Source organism: Nothobranchius furzeri, chromosome 8, assembly GCF_043380555.1.
Source record: "Nothobranchius furzeri strain GRZ-AD chromosome 8, NfurGRZ-RIMD1, whole genome shotgun sequence".
NCBI classification, from domain to species: domain Eukaryota; kingdom Metazoa; phylum Chordata; class Actinopteri; order Cyprinodontiformes; family Nothobranchiidae; genus Nothobranchius; species Nothobranchius furzeri.
Genome location: NC_091748.1, coordinates 62,208,343 through 62,226,860, shown reverse-complemented (window position 1 = coordinate 62,226,860; position 18,518 = coordinate 62,208,343). Strand labels below are relative to the sequence as shown.

General features: G+C 40.2%; 1 long non-coding RNA gene across 1 annotated transcript; it reads right to left on the bottom strand.

Moving 5' to 3' along the window:
- Positions 1–688: 688 nt before the first annotated feature.
- Positions 689–16,823, bottom strand: LOC139071564 (uncharacterized). Its single transcript, XR_011521408.1, has 3 exons — positions 15,764–16,823; positions 14,830–15,010; positions 689–2,670 (listed from the first exon to the last, which is right to left on the bottom strand). It is a non-coding gene; the product is annotated as an uncharacterized lncRNA (long non-coding RNA).
- Positions 16,824–18,518: the final 1,695 nt, after the last annotated feature.

The following is an 18,518-nucleotide window of genomic DNA, read 5'->3' as shown; positions in this document are numbered from 1 at the left end:
ATACAAACTTCTCCAAAAATGCTCTGTAATTGCATCCTGTAGAGCTGTATCTTAAGCAGCTCAAGAGGAGACCAAATGTGTGGAAATGTGGCACCATATATTGTTCTCAGGTGTAGCATCTCATTCTCAAATTCAGCTGTGAGATCCTTGTAATATTTTCTCATCAGTGCCTGCCATGATATCTTCATCTGCTCTTCAGTCATGTCTGTCATGGTTCATGATGTTAAGCTTTGCTGATATGTATTGATATATTAAATACATATGACATGAAATAAACCAGGTTCTCTCTGTGAATGTAATGTACTCTAAATTTTATAATCCCTGCATTATCAGCCAAATTATAAGATTGTCCGTTTTCAAGATCAAATATAAAGAAATTTAAAATAGGCTTAAAATATCTAACCAAGTCAATAACAAACCTCTAACACCAGTGTCATCATGCTATACGAAAAAGAGTGGCAGCTTCACATTCCTGAGATTACCACGAATCCATCGATACCAAGTTTGTCTTGGTCCATGACTGGGAAGGAGCTGAAATATCCACACAGAGTGAACCTGTTTTTACTGCGAGGTCCGCGAAGTAATTGGTGGCGGCCACCCGCGATAATAATTCTGATTTATATATATATATATATATATATATATAAATTAGTGTTTTCACTGATAACACTAATTAATTTATATTTGATCTTGATGGTGAAACTAAAGGCGTTTAACACTGAACACCTAACATGAATGCAGCTTCTGAGAGCTAGCTAATATCAGCTAAAACTGTGTTCTGCTGCTGCTCACCTTCCTTCTTGAAAAACCTAGTCAATACTTGCTTCTGTTCAATTAACTTTTTCTCCTTCTCCTTCTTTTCTTTTCTTTTCTTTTCTTTTCTGGAAGCCAGATTTCCCTTTCTTGGGAAAAGACATGACTGACTCTCCTGCCTCCAGCTCTGGCTGTCGGCATCTGCGATGTCTCATTAGCTGTACATGCGGCCGTGCAGCCCCTGGCCGCTGGTGTGGACTAAACCACTTTGCACATTTTTAAGGGGTGATAGATGCCTCAGAGATTATTCAGTTATTATTTTTAAGGCGAAATTGTGTTTCTTAACCTCTTTATCCAGGTAAAGGGAAGTTTATTAAGACATTAAGTAAGTTGGGGGGAAAAAAACAACAACAATAAAACATTTTTATTCAAAGCTGTCTCAGGGCCCCTCCCTGCAGTGGGCCCTGGGTAAACGGTACCCTTTCCCCCCCCAGTCCGACGCCCCTGCTCAGGGATCATACACACACTTCGTATTAATTCAGACAGAGTCAAGTATATAAGTAAAAATAAACTTTATTTTCTAGACTAATTACAATTCATAACGAGCTATGAATAATGATGTGTGAAGATGGTGTAAAGTAGATGTATATCAGAACCTTTGTATCTGGAAGAAACCGTGAGTTCTGGGTGTAAAAGAATTTGTTGTCTGCTATAAACTAGAGAGTTGATGATTTATGGAACAGCATCAGACGCAATGTTGTTGTGTCTACGTACCCTGATGGAGACTCTCTTTTGGATCCGAGATGTCAGGAGGGTCTGGTAACCCAAAGGCATTGAAGTTCGTAGATTAACCCCAATGTGACCAGGTCAGTCCAGAGTCGTCTCCCGAATCACAACAGGCATGAAGGTTGTTTCGCCTAAGACGGATGGACTCTTAAGGAGTCGTGCGGCTTACTGCATGCAAACAGGTTTGGCTGTGTGTCAAAGAGATTTTTCAAAAGAGGCTGGTTCCGAATTGGCCACTTCGGAGTGTCAGCTGGAAACTGAGTAACTCTGCAGTCACTCTAGTTCTAATGATCTAGAGTTTATCATTTCTGCAAATGTTTATCGGCGTTACCAAACATCCCTCAGAAACCACACCTTCCAGATACAAGATGTTCTTGTTCTGTGGATAAAGAATCTTTAAACCTATGTGATATGTGACCTTAACTGTAATTTTCATCTTAGGAACATTGTGTATGAGTGTAGACAATGATTAACTTGTTATATTATACATTACTGATCATAACATATAAATGTTTCATTGTAAGCAATAATATTCATTTCAACTTCACTGAATTAGGCACAGATTATTCAAACATTATTATCATTTATTCATTTAACATCTGGTTCATTCAACCATATGATTATTTATGATTATTTAACTTATGAGATGTAAAAGTTCATTTTTCATTCTGAGTGTGGAATCCTGCATTCTGAGATAAGTTTGACAATCTTGTCCTCATGGACTGTCAACAAGCACAGCAGAATCTTCTGGGAGTTAGAAGATGGAGTAGCAGCTCCACTCAGATAGTGGAATTATGTCTGTAGGTGACCGGTCGCTATGTGGTCAATGTATAGGTCAAAACTGACCCTGTCTGGATGTTACACTGGAATTCAATCTCCTGGTCAGATCGTCCTTCTGTTGTCCTGATTTCCACCCCTTGTTATTGGCTGTTATTAGTTTTGAGTTCCCTATTAATTTTTTTTCTTGACCCTGTCAGTGTCTCCATTTGCATTTGGACAAACTCAGGTGCCATTTTTTTCACACAAGTTATTTATTGCTGTTCTCAGGATCTCTTGTGCACAATTATGAATCAGCACAAACAAAGAGCTATCCCCAGATCTGAGCAGCATTCACGTCCTCTCACAGACCGCCTGTAAGAGAAGATTAAATACAATTAAGACTCAGTTACAAAAATGGCAAGATGCAAGGGAGGTTGAAAGGGTCATAAAAAATGAACAGTGTGCCTGCATAAACATGACTGTTACAGTCAGCTGTGTGTGTGTGTGTGTGTGTGTGTGTGTGTGTGTGTGTGTGTGTGTGTGTGTGTGTGTGTGTGTGTGTGTGTGTGTGTGTGTGTGTTGGTGATGAGGCTGACTGCTGTGAGTAATGGCTGCCGTGTGACAGAGCCTTGGCAGATGGAGTTCAGGCAATCGATACCTTATAATGTTAACAACGATCTCCCCTCCCATTGTGCTCCCCAAGACAAATCCATTATAGATCCAACCCATCCCATCGTCACCATCCACTGCCAACACAATACTAAAATAGGGAGGGTGAGGGCAAAAACATAAAGAAAGATGAATACCGAAACAGAAAGCAATGTTCACTACCACTTATGTCTGAAAAAAGCGGGGGGGTGCACTATGTTTATTTGCTGTGTTCGATTTGCAGCTCAAGGAGAGCATGTTGCAGTGAAGTGACACCCTCATCATCAGCGATTGCCCATTAATGAAGGAATATTGACACATTCTGATGTTTTCTTAAGTCGTCTCCAAAAGACGACTTGTTACCAAGTTTCTAGAGTTGTGGAAAAATGAATTCCCTGCAAAAATAAAATCATTCACGCTTTAATCTCATAAAATAGCTTAAAATATTTTGTAATACATTTTTTCAGAGGTTTTTTTTTTTTTTTGTCTCGTAGAGTGTTCTTTAAGTGTGTGTGCCGAGGACAGCTACCATCAACCATGTCTGATTTACCACATGTGGAAATTTCATCACAGCCTCACAAGACGAGAATAAGTGGCGGAGACATGGTCAGCTGAAGCTTGGTGAAGTCCCAGCTGCTGGAAGATCTTTTCCACCACCCATGCACAGACATTTACAGATAACAAATTTGTCATCCTTATTTAAACCTTTACACTTGTAAAACGCAATATGTACAAAAAACAAGGCTACCCTTTCCCCTCCCTGCATTTATGGGACAATCTGCAAAACATAAAATAAAAGCATGTACACAAACAACCAAGAATGTTGACACACCAATGGATACAAATAGGCCAGAGGCCCCGTGGATCCCCTGCAACCCCAGCAACTGTACATTCTGGAGTTTTACGATCTTGACCTCACGAGTGCCAGAAGGCAGCAAAGATGAGTTTAGTGAGAAGGCCCCCACTCATCGTTCCTGCTAGACCCGACCCCCCGAACTGTGGACACCGCCTAACACCCCCACCCCAGATGTGAGACGGGGCTCTAGTCTTTAAGGCTCTAGTAATTAATGTGTGCGTATGTGACTAGAGCACACTTCGGTGTCAGCAGTGTCACACCCCCTGGTATTTGACACCACTGAGCTGTCAATGAGATGGATAGACCTGTGATGCCGATGTAATGTTAGGGCGGATCCTTTTACACTCTGTGATGCTTCACTTTCCCATAACGTGCACCTCATTGGTAGCTTCTCCACAAAACCGAGCCCCACCCCCACCTGTGAGAACAGCATGGTCTCTGGTCTCTGTTCCTCCAACTTCGCGTGGTGATCTGTCACCTCAGACATCTTTATTAACAGCTTTATTTTAAGCTCCATGTGCAGACAGAGTTGTTTGTGTCAGCATCTCGGATTGTACACATGAATTACCACCAGAGCTGAGACACCCTAAACGGTCAGACATTAGGTACGGACTAATGTGAATCCAAGTGTTTGGCATACCAGGGGTCTGCAAGTCCAAAGAGCTGTTTTTCACCTCATTCATCCAGATTAAACGCTTCTTTAGAGCTGCAACAGTTTTAGGAACAAAATTACAGAGAAACATCGACAGAAGACGATCAGGGCCACTAGCGTTTCTGAGAAATAAGTCAGAATTATTAGATTAAAGTTAGACATCTTCTTTTTCTCTGTGTTAAATATTTACTTTGCATTGCCACCATTTTCTTTCTATTATTAGGTATAAGTAGGCAGTTTTTTTTCATCAGATGTTGATATTTGTAGACAAAACACATATCTAAAAATCTTACTGGCGCTATTGCTGCTAATATTCTGTTATAGAATTTGAAATATTCCATAAAAATTTTAGGAAAGTTCTTTAATCTTGCACTTTCTATTGCATTTCTAATTAAAGATATTGTCTTTATTATTTCCAACCAAAGTAATTAAGAGCCATTATAGGAGGTCCAAAGAGCCGCTTTGCCGCATTCAAACTCAATTCAATTAATCCAAAGCAAATATTAAAAGTAGATAGTATGTCTTATTCTGATTGGCTCGCTAGCCAGGTATTTTCTTTTTAATAGTATTTTCCCACATAGGCACAGTTTTTAACATGAAAAAGGATTGAAGTGATAACACCTTTCACCCCCTCAGTCACGTGAATATTTAAGTCAGGGGTGTCTGGTGTTATTAACCTAAAGATGGCTGCTGAAGACCTGTCGTTACTTAGGATGTGCCAAGTGCTTCCTAATGCAGAACGGGGTTTGCACGTCAGCAAGTGTTAATTCATGTTCAAGGCTCAGTGTCACGGTCAAGTTTCAATAAATAAAGAATGACCAGGAGGTAAGAGGACTGACCTAGCTCAAGGCTTTTACTTTATCCATAACTAGTTAGGGGTTAGGGTTTGAACTTGCTCCTTGGCTCTTTCACCACTATAGCATTTTAAATCATATGAATATAACTGGATAATGAGGGTCCTTAAGGGTGCAATTTGTAAGAATTCTACTGTGAAATAATCTCTAAACAGTCTAATGTCTCATTAGCCTGACCTGCCAGAGTTGTCTTCTGTTTAATTCTGCACAGAGAACTAGTCTGGTTACTCACAGGCAGAGAAACACATGAGGGGTGGGACTAGCCAGCTCAAAAATAACCAATCAGAAAAAAGGCAGAAATGCAGACTGTACCACACAACGCTGACGTTTTTTAGCTGTAGTCAAAAATGGCGTCTGGCGACGGCTCAAACGTCTTTCTTTAGAAGAAAGGCTTTTAGCGGTTCTTATTGTGGTTTTAAAGACATGTAAAAGTCATTTAGAACAGAGGAAAGAGCCGAGCAAACTTAGACACCATCTTTGTTTTTTATAAGAAGTTGAGCGGCGTGGTGTTTGACGTACGCTGCTCATCGCTGATTGGCTCGGTTAGAATTCTCAGGGGGTGGGGTTGTTTGAATAGAAGAGTTCCCAGACCCATTACTTCCCATAAGGAAGCATTGGGCTGGCTGGTCAGGCTAGTTAGAAATACGATTAAGCTGAAACAAATTTCAGTTGTCAGTTTTTCTCCTTTTGAAAAGAACAAAGACAGGACATTACTGTTAACACTCTGTGAATTTGTGGGGTTACCGAATCTGCAGTGAGCTACACTGCAGTACAGGCATTGTATAATTCGTACCAGAGGGGAAAAGGCTCCAAAGTTGTTTAAAGAACTGAAGCCAGTAAACAGGAGCAACCCAGAAGTTGTTTCTTGTTATCCTAAGAAGCCACAGCGGGTTTGTGTTTTACTCTAATATCGGATGAAGCAGTCTAGAGGCTAACATTGAGCTAACAAAGTCAACGATGATTTAGAAGCAAATAGTCAGCTCTAAAAATATCTCAAGCTACTTTTTCAATTACCAACACTTCGATATTACAGTGAAATGTAAGTGTGAAATTAATAATGAGTCATTTTACTTCCTTTAATGAGTTGCTCAGAACTAATATATAATAGCAAGATGGCAAATAACACTTCCTGCAATACCAGGTAAAATACCATAATAAGTGTTGTGAGTGCTCCCTGCCATAAAACACCCGAGTGCTAACACCACATATGACAATGTATTTACTTATCAACTTACTGTGTATGACTCATCTCTGCTTGTCATCTAGAACCTTCTGGTGCTGATCTGTAACTGGCAACAGCCATTAAACTCAGAACCGGAGTGAGAACTTTAGCTTAAAGAATGGACTGCAGTACCCACATTTGACCACATAATCTTTAAGGGAAATTATCTTGAACAGGAATTGATTCATTTCTAGAAAAAAGATAGCCTGGCAAGCCAGACTAAATAAATGTATTATTTAGTTTGGCCATGCTCCATTGACGGCTCTCGGTTGTGGGGCGGGTTCTACTGTTGTCTTTCAAATAATCTCCGCATTCCACTGGACAATGGATGTGACATACTCTTGTTTCACTCTGTTGCATCATCCCACCCACCAGGCATATAGAGTGCCCTGATTGGCCCACAAAGCGGATAAAGCTCTGTGATTTGTTCACTAAGCAGATAGAGCACTATGATTGGCCCACCCTTATGGACCAATCACAGCTCTTTATGTGTTTGAAACCCCTCTAGAGAGTTGTGATTGGCTAGCCAGAGTCCTGGTAGGAGCTGCTGAGGTTCCAATGGAGCATGCCTAGACCATTCTTTGCAAAGCAAGAATTTGGTCTAGTTCACTAGGCTAGAAAAAAGATTAAAAGTGGAAAATTTAGAAGAGAGGTTTGGTAAAATGCATTAAAGGATTCATGTTTTATATTTTAATTTCTGTTTTAATTAGTCAATTGTGTGCTCTAGATAAAGGTGGCTTAAATGTGTTTTCTCCATACAATGGTGGGTCTCAGCATCTGTCATGTAGAGGGAGCTTGGGAGTAAATCCGCTGCACGTCTGCATCAAACAGACAGCTGAGAAGGTGTTGCTATCTGATCAGGATGACGCCTAGCTTTTCAGTCACCTACCACTGAGAGGAGACCCTGGGCCAGAGTCCAAACTCACTAGAGGGATTGAATTCCCCCTCAGTGAGTTACCACCACGACTCCAATTTGGATAAGAAGGAATAAAAAGAAATATTAAATAAATTATTTAATTTTGGCAAATGTAAAATGGTAAAGTCAACTTTAAAAGATTGATGTGATTTAGTCAACACAAAGCTTTAATCTCTCAATGGGAATTGATCAAACACATTGGTCCAAAACCATTTTAATCAATTGAGGTATATCTCCAAACTGCAAAGGTTGGGATCAAACCTCCTTCTGTCTATATTACTGTAACACACTCTTCATATGTTTTAACGAAACAGCCCTTGACCCCCTCCAGTTGGTGCAGAACTCTGCAGCGAGGCTCCTAACTGGAGCAAACAGAAGAGCTCAAATCACTCCTATTCTAATGTCTCTGCACTGGTAACCCGTTACCTTTAGAGTACATTTTAGAATCCTGACTGTAACTTTCAATGCTCTTCATGGTCAAGCTCCTCCCTATATTACTGAACTGTTAAAGCCTTAGGTCCACACACTAGGGGTTGTATCAACTAGTCGACTTCACTGCTCTGTAGTTACTTTTTTTTGCCTTTCATTGACTAGTTGCTGTCACGTGATTATGACCGACAAAATGGAGTCCTCGGAAACAAATGCTTGTTCACCATCATCAGTTTTAGACGCTTTGGTTGTGAAAATGTGTTAGTTTATATGACGTCATCAATGATTAGTCAAAGTAGACTAGACTTTCATTACTTGATTCTCTCCTTTAAAAGAGTTTAAGTCATGCAGCCCCTACCACACACTAGAACCTTCTAGAAGTTCCAAAGACCAGACATAAAAGTCGAGGTGATCGCTCCTTCCAGACTGTTGCACCCCGACTCTGGAATGATCTTCCTTTATCCTTACGCAGCATTGACAGTCTGGACACTTTTAAAAAACAGCTAAAGACCCTTTTATTTAGAGCTGCTTTTATATAAATGTTTTTTTTCCTTATTTTTAACTCAAATTTGTAATCATCTTTCATTTATTTGATGATATTTTATAATTTTATGACTTAATTATTTCTGATGTTAATCTTTTGAGATCATTATGCTTTATTTTGTTTTGATCCATGTGAATCACTTTGTGATTCGATGACTGTGATAAGTGCCATATAAATAAAATGTACTTACTATTGATGGAAAGCAAGTTCATGCTGTGGTTTGTAGACTTCCTTTGGAGGAATTCTTAAAGGCTTTTGCTCATAAGATTATTTCCCAAAACAAATTATACTGGGAACCTAAAAGTTCATTCCAACCAACACCAAGGCAAAACTCTCCTCGCGCCAGAGAGGCGAGACAAGCCACAAGTTCTTCTTTACACACACACACACACACACACACACACACACACACACACACACACACACACACACACACACACACACACACACACACACACACACACAAGGGATAGTCAGACAGACAAATGCTCCCAGACAGATACATTTGCACACAGAGGGCCAAAAACATTCTCAGCAAACCCCAACACACACAAGTCACACACAGCCTCCCAGCGGATATAACCTAACCCGTAGCCTGTTACAATGCTCTCATGCAACAGAGCAAGCCTAATGAGCGTGCACACATTGTATTGCATGTACAAATTAATGCCTGTGTGCTGCTGGGGTCTGTGGGAAGAATGGTAAAGCATGCAGATCTATGTGAACACACTCACATTCACCCAAAACCTTTCCTCTGACAAGAAGATATGCCCCCTCAGACAAATGGGCTCAGGGAGTGACAAACATACCCACACAGATGTTCTCCAGAGACACACGCTCACATAGGGTGCATTTGCTGAAATAGATATAGAAATATTAGCATGTGGGTGTCACAAGTCTGAGGGTGATTTGGGCATATTTCCGTAAGTAACATGGCACTCAGAAAGATGTGGTTACGCACAATCCTAATAAGACAGGCGTGGCTGCCTAGCAAACTGCTGTGCCACACAGATGTTTGACTTTTTACAGTCAACAACTGACTTTAGGTTTAACTCAAAAGCTTGTTTGATGTGTGACTGTTGCTTGAGAGACCAGGGCAGAACAGGTGGACGCCTTACTGAAATGAGTGGGGAAATGACAAAATGCTGCTAAGTTTTTTAAGTGCATACAGGAAAATAGCCACATGCTCACACACCTAGGACTTTAAAATTCATCCTTGCACCTAAGGTAAACAGGTCCACACGCACTCAGGCAGATACTGTTACATGAATGTCAAAATTAAATTAGTCAGAGCTATTGCATTTCTCTGGAAGCAGCAGAGCCCATCTGCAAACATTAAAGAATCGCTGGTTCTTTTTTTTTTTTCAAAGCCCACATCTCACATCCCAAAGCCCGACTTAATAAGCACCCATGTGTTAATGCAAAATGCATTTTCATTAACTGTAGCAAATTACATTTTAATCCAAGGAGCCCATTTCACTGTAGAAACTGTTTGACTGCTTTCAGATTGGCATGAGCTACCGCCAAGCACAAGGCAGGGAGACTAAATTGAGAGATGATGAAAGCTGTTGTTTATTCTCGGTTGTGTTGATGGAAATTAGCGAGATGCAAGAATCTCAGAGGTGGCTCGGAGCAGCGAAGCTCTCCGCAGACTGGATCCCATCTAATCCTTTTCTCTTTTCAATCTCTCATCTTTGACAAGCTAGAAAAATGAGACTCCCACCCCAAACCGTGCCATACTGTGCAAAACCCCCCAAAAAAACTGTTTGTGGTGGAATAACAACTATATTGTTTCTTCTTATTCAATTGTTTAAACAGTTCCCAACCCTTTTAAGGACAACCCTTTCTTTGTTTCACTTTGAAATAATAAGAAACAACATATTTTCATTGGTCCGGCTCTTCTTTATTGCTCCTTTCTAAACATCCGAAGTGGCTTTTGCTCCTGTAGCCTGCTTTGATCCCTAAGATGTTCCAATGCCTTAATTGCCCCTTAATTTGTGAGACCATCAGACCCTGATGTTTGGGGCCAATAATGATGCAAAGCTCAGCTGAGTAAAACAGTCACCCACTATGGCAACATGGTCACTGTGCTCCGTTGCCTCACACAGATCTTCAGGCCCCTGTGATGCCCGCTGAGCCTTACGGCTTTGTGGACGAGTGAAGGAGCACCAGCGGTAGAGCTGGTACCAAAGATTCCTGGCACCTAATTAGTGATGTTGGACCAAGACTCCAGAACAGAAACAGTCTGTCTCTGGTGAGTTCTACTTGAAGCACTTTTAATGAAGGAGCATTTGTTAGGAGTCAGCAAACCAACACAGTTCCACACGCTGTGTGTAGCACTGAAATGTACACCTATACAGTGAGTCTGCCATAACAGGAGACGCTTTCAAAAGCCGCAAGAAAATAAAATAATGATGCCTTTACCAACGGTGTAAAATCCAGGTATAACTGAGACATTTCTGTTTCCATACAGTGAATTTAGTGGCACAACACATTTTTTTTAATCATATGTTTCCTTACTCTGCTGTCTCTCTTTACTCTCCACATATGAATATTGGCAATTATTGATGCCGTTCCCAATGTTTTATCTTTTTTCCTTCCCATATAAATAACGCCCGACCTAGTCCTCCCGTGGTCGTCTGTCTGTCTCCTTCCTGTCTTTTCCAACCCCAGTCTGCAGAGGCAGAAGCCTCCCAACCTGAGCCCGATTTTTCTTCCTGTTAAAAGGAAGTTGTGGATTTTTGATATTGTCCCATTGATGCGCAGGACAGGAAGCCACACTGACGTAAAAAATGCTGTGCGATCTGTAATAATCGGCTTGTAAAATCTACTAAATCAGCTTTAGTCAAGATTAAATTCAACACATTCAAGACATTTATATAGAAAAGACTCAATGCTTTGGAAGAAATGTTGCTATCTGGCACCTAATGAAAAACTAGAATTGAAAATGTGTTCAGAAGTTAATGCAAATTTTAAGAATATTTGCATCTTTCAGCACTTTGGTCAATTTGGGTGGTTTTTAAATGTGCCATATAAATAAAATAGATTTGATTTGATCTTTCCTTGTGATTTTTGGCTTGTAAAACTGTAATTTAATTTTTCATAACAGCCCTTTTATTAAAAGTTTTCATTAGAAATAAAATTAAATACTGGAGAATCATTCCAGGATTGTTGGAAGACTGATGGAAGAAGTCAAAGACTCAGGACTGTACTCGGAGAACTTGATAAATTACTTTCTCCAGCTTGACTATTGTCCCAACACTGCTGTATACAAATTTTAATTTTAGCTTTTCTTTTTAGTGTCAAACCTTTATGTTCATTGTGATTCCAGGTATTCCAATGACTCCACATGCAAAAATAGTTAAACTACGCAACAACTGCAGTCAGTTCCAACACCTTGTTCTCTATATTGCAGGAATTTTTGGTGTTATTCCGTTGCCAAACCCTCTTGTTGAATCCACTGATGGGTAATTTGTTACTCAACGACACCAATGATGATGTAATGATTTGACATAAGATAATGAGTCTGAATTGAGTCTAATATTCTAAAAACTCCCCAGTTACTCCATTCAGTTCTCATTTCTGACTTCTCGTTGGAGTCATCTGCTCTGAGTAGCTTGAAACCCAGTAGTGACAAATCAGATGGAGTTTTATCTGTACACTCCGCATGCCTCCAGCTTTTCGGCACTAAGACTAGTGCCCATATTCTCTTGAATAGAAAGCTGAAAAACCATCTACAACACTATGTCAGCTTTACACGATCCCTCTGATCACCACCAGCAGGCAAGGCTGGATTTCAGGACAAGTGTCTTTCCCAACGATTATGACAATTGGGCTCAAACCTGCCACCCTCCGGTTACAGGTTATACACCAACACATTCTCACGCCCAACGCATAAAAATATGACGGGTGTGACCAAGCCTCAATATATGGCGATTCGGGATGCCCCAGCGTGTCAGGAGATGATGATCAGGGACAAACAGCTGACGCAGCGTCCCAGAGCGTCGGTATCCAACGCCGGTGGTGAGACGGACATTAGATCTACTTGTGAACTACTTAACCTTCCCGTCACCCCAATCCTAACCATAAGGTCACAGTTTATGGACCTTAAGGCTAGGATTGGGGTGAGGGGAAGGTTGAATAGTCGAACAATGTCAGTGTGACGTGCGCGTCAAACAGTGACGCCAGCGGAGACACTTGACCCAACGTGTCCCAGATCGTCGTCTCCTGACGCGCTGGGGCATCCCGATTCGACATACATTAAGGTTTGGTCACACGCGCCATACTTTGATGGCTTGGGTGTGAGAATGTGTTGTATACACACAATATCCCCAAATAGGATAATTGAAAGTTTGCAATCAGTTAATTTGGTGTACCTTATGCCTACGTCAGCAGACATGCACAACAAGGTCATCAGACAAGCTTTTCCTGGAACCTCCTTGGTCCAGGGACAAGCATTGGGGTGATCATTCTTTTTCAGTGGCAGCTCCTATGCTCTGGACCAAACTCCCCACTGACCTGCGTCTAACTCCAGATTCATTCCTTCTCAAAAGCAAACTCAAAACCTACATCTTCCGACAGGATTTTTACAAAACAGGATTTTATGCTGGCTTTCTCGTCTAGCTATTTGTCATTTGTGCAGTTCTGATAAAGTATGTGTTTTATTTTTTTATTCTTTCAGTCTTGTCATGTTTCGCTTTTGGTCTTAGTTGTACCATTAATCTATGGACATATCTGTCTAAATGTTGTTTAAAATGAATTAAATGATGTCCAGCTGTCAAAAATATTGGCGGCTTTGTAACATATAACCATAAAAATTGAGTCTAAAATACATGTGAGCAGGTATGTCGTCTACGTAGCATTTCCATAGTTTTATTTTGCAGTTTGGGGGGGCAGTGGCTATGGCTTTATGTTCCAGGTCTTCCACGAAAAACTCGCACAGGGTGGCTGATAACTGGTTACCCATGGCAAAGCCTTCCAATTGTCTGTATATTGTGTCATCGTATGTGAAGTAAGTGGAGTTAGCTACCTGTCCTATCAGTTGTTATATGTCATCTGCTGTGAGGTTTGTTCTTTTGTGTAAAGTTTTTTCCTGTCTGACTTTTTTTTTCTGTTAACTACTATGTCTATGTTTTTTGGGTTGGTGTTTTTGTGAACAGGGATTGTGACGTCTTGTGAGATGAATATGTCGTTATCTTCTATTGTAATCTTTTTTAGTTCTTTTTCCAGTTCAATGCTATTTTTGCAGTGTTGATCTGTGTTACCTAATAACGGACTGATGATTTAGCTGACTTCTTTTGCCATGTTGTATGTTGGTGTACCTATGCTGTCTAATACTGGTCTAAGTGGGGTGTTTTGTTTGTGTATTTTTGGAGTTCCGTATATTCTTGGTACTATGTTTGCTATAGGGATCCAGTGTTTGTACATTTTTTCTGTTATTTTGCCTTTTTCTTGTAGTGGCTTCAGTAATTTTTCAAGTTTTTCTTAATGGTTTCTGTTGGGTCTTTTGGAAGCATTTTGTATGTATTTTTGTCCTCTAACATCTGTTTCATCTGTTGCTTATATTTTTCTTTGTCCATTACCACCGTGGTTCTTCCTTTGTCTGCCGGTAGGATAATAATCTGTTCATTTTTGGATAATGCTGTCATGGCCGATTTTTCTTCTTTTGTAAAATTTCTTTGTTGAATTGTGCTGTTCTTTAAAATCCCAACTACATTATTTCTGAGTTCTGCTTTCTTTCCCTCATCTGTGATCTGTTGACATGCTATTTCTGTTGCTACAATAAACTCTTCATATGGTATTTACTTTGGTGTTACTGAAAAGTTTAAATCTTTTTTAAATATGCTTTCTTCTGCTTCTGTTAGTTTGTATTGTGAGAGGTTACATACCCATGAGCTTTGTGTGGTGTTATCGTGTATTTCTTATCTCTTTTTCTTGTGGATGAGTGTGTTTAACTTCTTTATGTGTCTTTCTTTTACTTTTGTGAACTCTTTTTCCTGTTGTTCCATCATGAGCCCTTTAATTTGTTCCTCCGCTTTTTCATCAAGTTTGTAATTCCTTTTTAAGTCCAAGTATATTCTTTCCAGTCCGTTCTCCACTTGCTTCTGTTTGGTTGCGCCGTTTCTTATCCTTTCTTTGAGTAGTGCTTTCTGTGTTCTTTCCATTATGCTCTGTGCTGTCTTGGTTCGGATTGGTGTTTTCAGCTGTAGGCTTGTTGGTGTGATGTTTTCGACCTGGCATCTTAAACTGAAACGAAGGCGCGTTGTTGATGTAAACATTCCAAATGGCGGAAGTCCTTTGTTCCTTGTTGTCTGTATTTTTCTTTAATCATCTTTTGTACGTTCTTGCTGTGTTTGACTTCAAATTCCATTTTTGGTTCTTTTTAAAACACAGATAAGGTTTCTCCCTACCTTGCTGACGGTTTCGTTTGCGGCTGCAAACATCTTCAGAGCTGACACTGATGGTGGCGTCACTTCCTACTCCGACTGTTTATCCGCGGGCAGCAGAGGGCGTTGTCGCCCTCTGCTGCCCGCTCTCCCCTCTCCGATGATGCAGTCCCATGCACAATCCAATGAGTAAACTCCATTGTCTCTGTTCATGGTCACACATCCAAAAAACAACAAAAATACCAGTCACTGGTTACAAACTGGTGTCAACAGTTTAAAATGACAAATCTGCATGAAAATAAATATAACTTCTAATTTTTGTGAGTTTTAACACTGAATAAAAATTCAATAATAAACATTTTCAAAAGTATTTTGCTGCTGTTTCAGAGGAGTCTGTTACTTATCCCTCCACTAAGGAAAGTACTGTTCTGTTGACGTGAAATCACTCTGCCAGACTGCTGACAGTCAATGTTGAGAGATCATGTCATTAAAGTGGAAAATAATATGTCTTCTCATCCAAAAATCAAAACAGACACTGACAGGTAATGGGAAACTGTAGACTGCTACAGTATTTCTGGATTGGAAACAATTTTGTCCTGATGTTGGACAAGAACCCAAGGCTGCAGATGTTGCAAAATGTTAACTATTGTCTATTACTCTTAGGCTGAAGGTTGAGAGGAAAATAGGTGAACTGCTGGCATTACGTTGTTAGATTGTTCCCTAGATGGGCATTTTTGTGGCCATCCATGTACGAGTCCTCAAGGCACAGTCGTGAAGACTGGATAAGATGTTTGCTAAGCTCAGAGCCAAATTTGTGTAAGAGGAAATCCCCCTACTAGTAGCTGAGTATGATTGATTAAATCATCTTGACAAATACTTTCTTCTACCAATAGCAAGAGTCAGTCAAACTACTCAGTTTTTACCAAGAGAATCAAGGATTCAAATAGATCTATTTCACCTCAGAAATGTACAGCTCCATCCAAAATCAACTGTACGACTCTTCCCCATCCTCAGACCTCCTGCTTGCCCCCATCAGGCCCCTGATTAGCACAGAAGAGGGTAACCAATCCACTGGGCCACCCCAGTTGCTCCAGAGATGTGCAAACAAAAGAAAGTGAAATCAACACACTCAGCTGGTTAGCTTTCAAAGCATAACAGCACAGTTTGACCATTTCATCATAGTTCATCTGAAAAAGTCAGATTTGCAATCAAACTCTCTAAATAAAAATGCATAAATTTCCTACATATTATCCATATAATTAGTCACATATATGCGAGTACATGTGAGTAGGGGTGGACATTACTATGATATTAAATTGTTAAGGATTTTAATCTGTTCTATTATCTGCCTATTGCAGAGAATTGTAGAATCATCTTTGGGGAACTTGTTTTAAAATTCAGTTTTATTCGTATTTGTAATACATTTGCAGTGGTTTCTAGTGGGAATGAGTGCCTTGTAACTGTCTGGGGAAAAGCTCTGGTGCACCTGTTTGAGGATGCAGTCAGCTGAAGGAGAAAGCAACTTCAGGTGGCAGGATTAGGTTTTTTTTCCTAATAACTAATATCTTAAGTAGGACATCTTGCCTCTAATTGGATAACAGCAACATGTTATCCACTGATTCCGGTGGCTTTGCAATGTTGATGTTTGGTTGCCACAAATGACACAAACCTGAAGGAGGTCTGTGTGGTGGAGTTGATAATGCTAATGGTTAGCTTTACTAGTCAAGACATTCTCTGTTGTTTTCTGGATGCTAAACCAACAACATCCTTCTCCATCGTGAGTCGAAATTGGTGTGACCTAGATCTGTCAGGCTTTTCTGAACTGAGCGCTTTTCCATTTATTTTCTATTAAAGATAATGCAGAAAAAAGGGGTAGGAGATCTATTTTCACGTTCAGCCTGCATGTTAAACTCAGAGTGACTGATCATTTTCAAAAATGTTAAGTAAAAAAAATGTTTCTCAGTAAACCTGGTCTTTAACCCTCCCACTGTCCTAATGGATAGGACCCCGCGAGGAAAGTTGACCATTGAGCAGGTTTGATGGTTTATCCCTTGGGTCCATGTGGCAGGGGTGAGGAGTGAGCACCACCTCACCCCTGCCACGTGGACCTCAAGGGATAAACCATCAATACTGTTCAATGGTCAACTTTCCTCGCAGGGTCACCCATAAAGGCAGTGGGAGGGTTAAAGAACAGGAACAGAGCATGTTTGGGGACTTTAAATAAGACTCAGGGACAAATAGAGATGGATGAAAGCACCCCGCTTCTAACTTAGTCTCTCTAAAATGGAACTGCTTGTCTTCCCAGCCATACCAAACATTAAGCACAATATTTCAGTCCAAACTGTTTCCACATAACTCGCTCCACCAATTTTCTTCACCATAATTACCAAAACGGATGTCACAATTAACCTTTAGTTAGTTTTTATATCCACACACATTATATTTCCACATAGGGAACACTTGCGGTTGCATAACTTACAAGAACAAGCAAAAAAATATTCTAAACCAATGTCATTTGTGGTCAAATAGTAAAATTGCAAAAAATAAAACACTTTTATCAACCCTTCTACATCTGCATAGTACATTTAAAATGTAGATCAATCTTCTGAGATGGTCCCTTCATTTTATTATGAGATGCAATGGTTTAGGCTGAATATGAATGAGGCTCTCAAGATAATTACCTTTGTTGCAGCCCGTTGAAAAATAACGTTTGTCCCCTTCGTGGTGCATGAAGAACAACGCCAAAGTCACGCCCACGCTGATCATCATTTTCCTGCAAGCCAATAAATTTTACCAACTACCAGCACTTGTTTACCATCTCTTCTCTGGATGCAAGAAGTCATCAGCGTTGTCTCCCTCTCTCTCAATAAAAGCCCTCTAATACAACATCATTAACTTTGATTGGGGCTCATTCTTATAATTCCCTCACACTTGAGCAGGAAGTCATTTATGTTTATCTCCTCTATAAATTTTGTCAGCAGCAGTTGCCAGAACTCTCATCCCACTTCCATCCAAAGTCCTGCCAGTTCATGAGGGTGGTGCAGACAATTAATTCAATTCAAAGTGTTTCCCACTTTCCCTTTGTACTTGTAAACAGGCTAAACTCATTCTGATTCATTTAATGAGGGGAATTTGCTACCCTTGGATGACTTTTTTTTATCGGAAAGAAAACATGGAAGAATGGAGCAATGCACTGCAGAGTTGTTGCAAAATCTCCCACACTGAGCACAAGTGTTCTTCCTGTAACAAACACATTACTAGATCTTTTTATCAAATAATTGACTGCACATGTCAGGCGCACAAACCATCCCTCGCTCAAAAGCGCAGCAGTGTTGCAATGACTGATTACAGAGCCAACGAAAACAGAAAAGGCACGGCTACGTAAACCCATCAGCATTACCAGCTTTTGCTTTGGGCAGTGCTTGAATCATAAACAGAAAACCTCCACCACATGCTTCGCGGGTCATAATCAATGCCTCAGAGAAATCCAATAAGGTGCAGATTTTTGCTCAAAGTCAGCTGGGTCAAAGGAGATCTTGTCAATATTATTTTCACATGTCCAGAATAATATGGTTTAGATTAACTCTCGTTGCTGGATGCTACGTGGGGGGTGGGGTGTCTGTGTGCTTGTGTTTTACTATTATTATTTTTTCTACGCCTCCATGAGTGCAGTTTTAAAGGTACCATCTGAGTTTGTTTTTTTTCAGAATGCT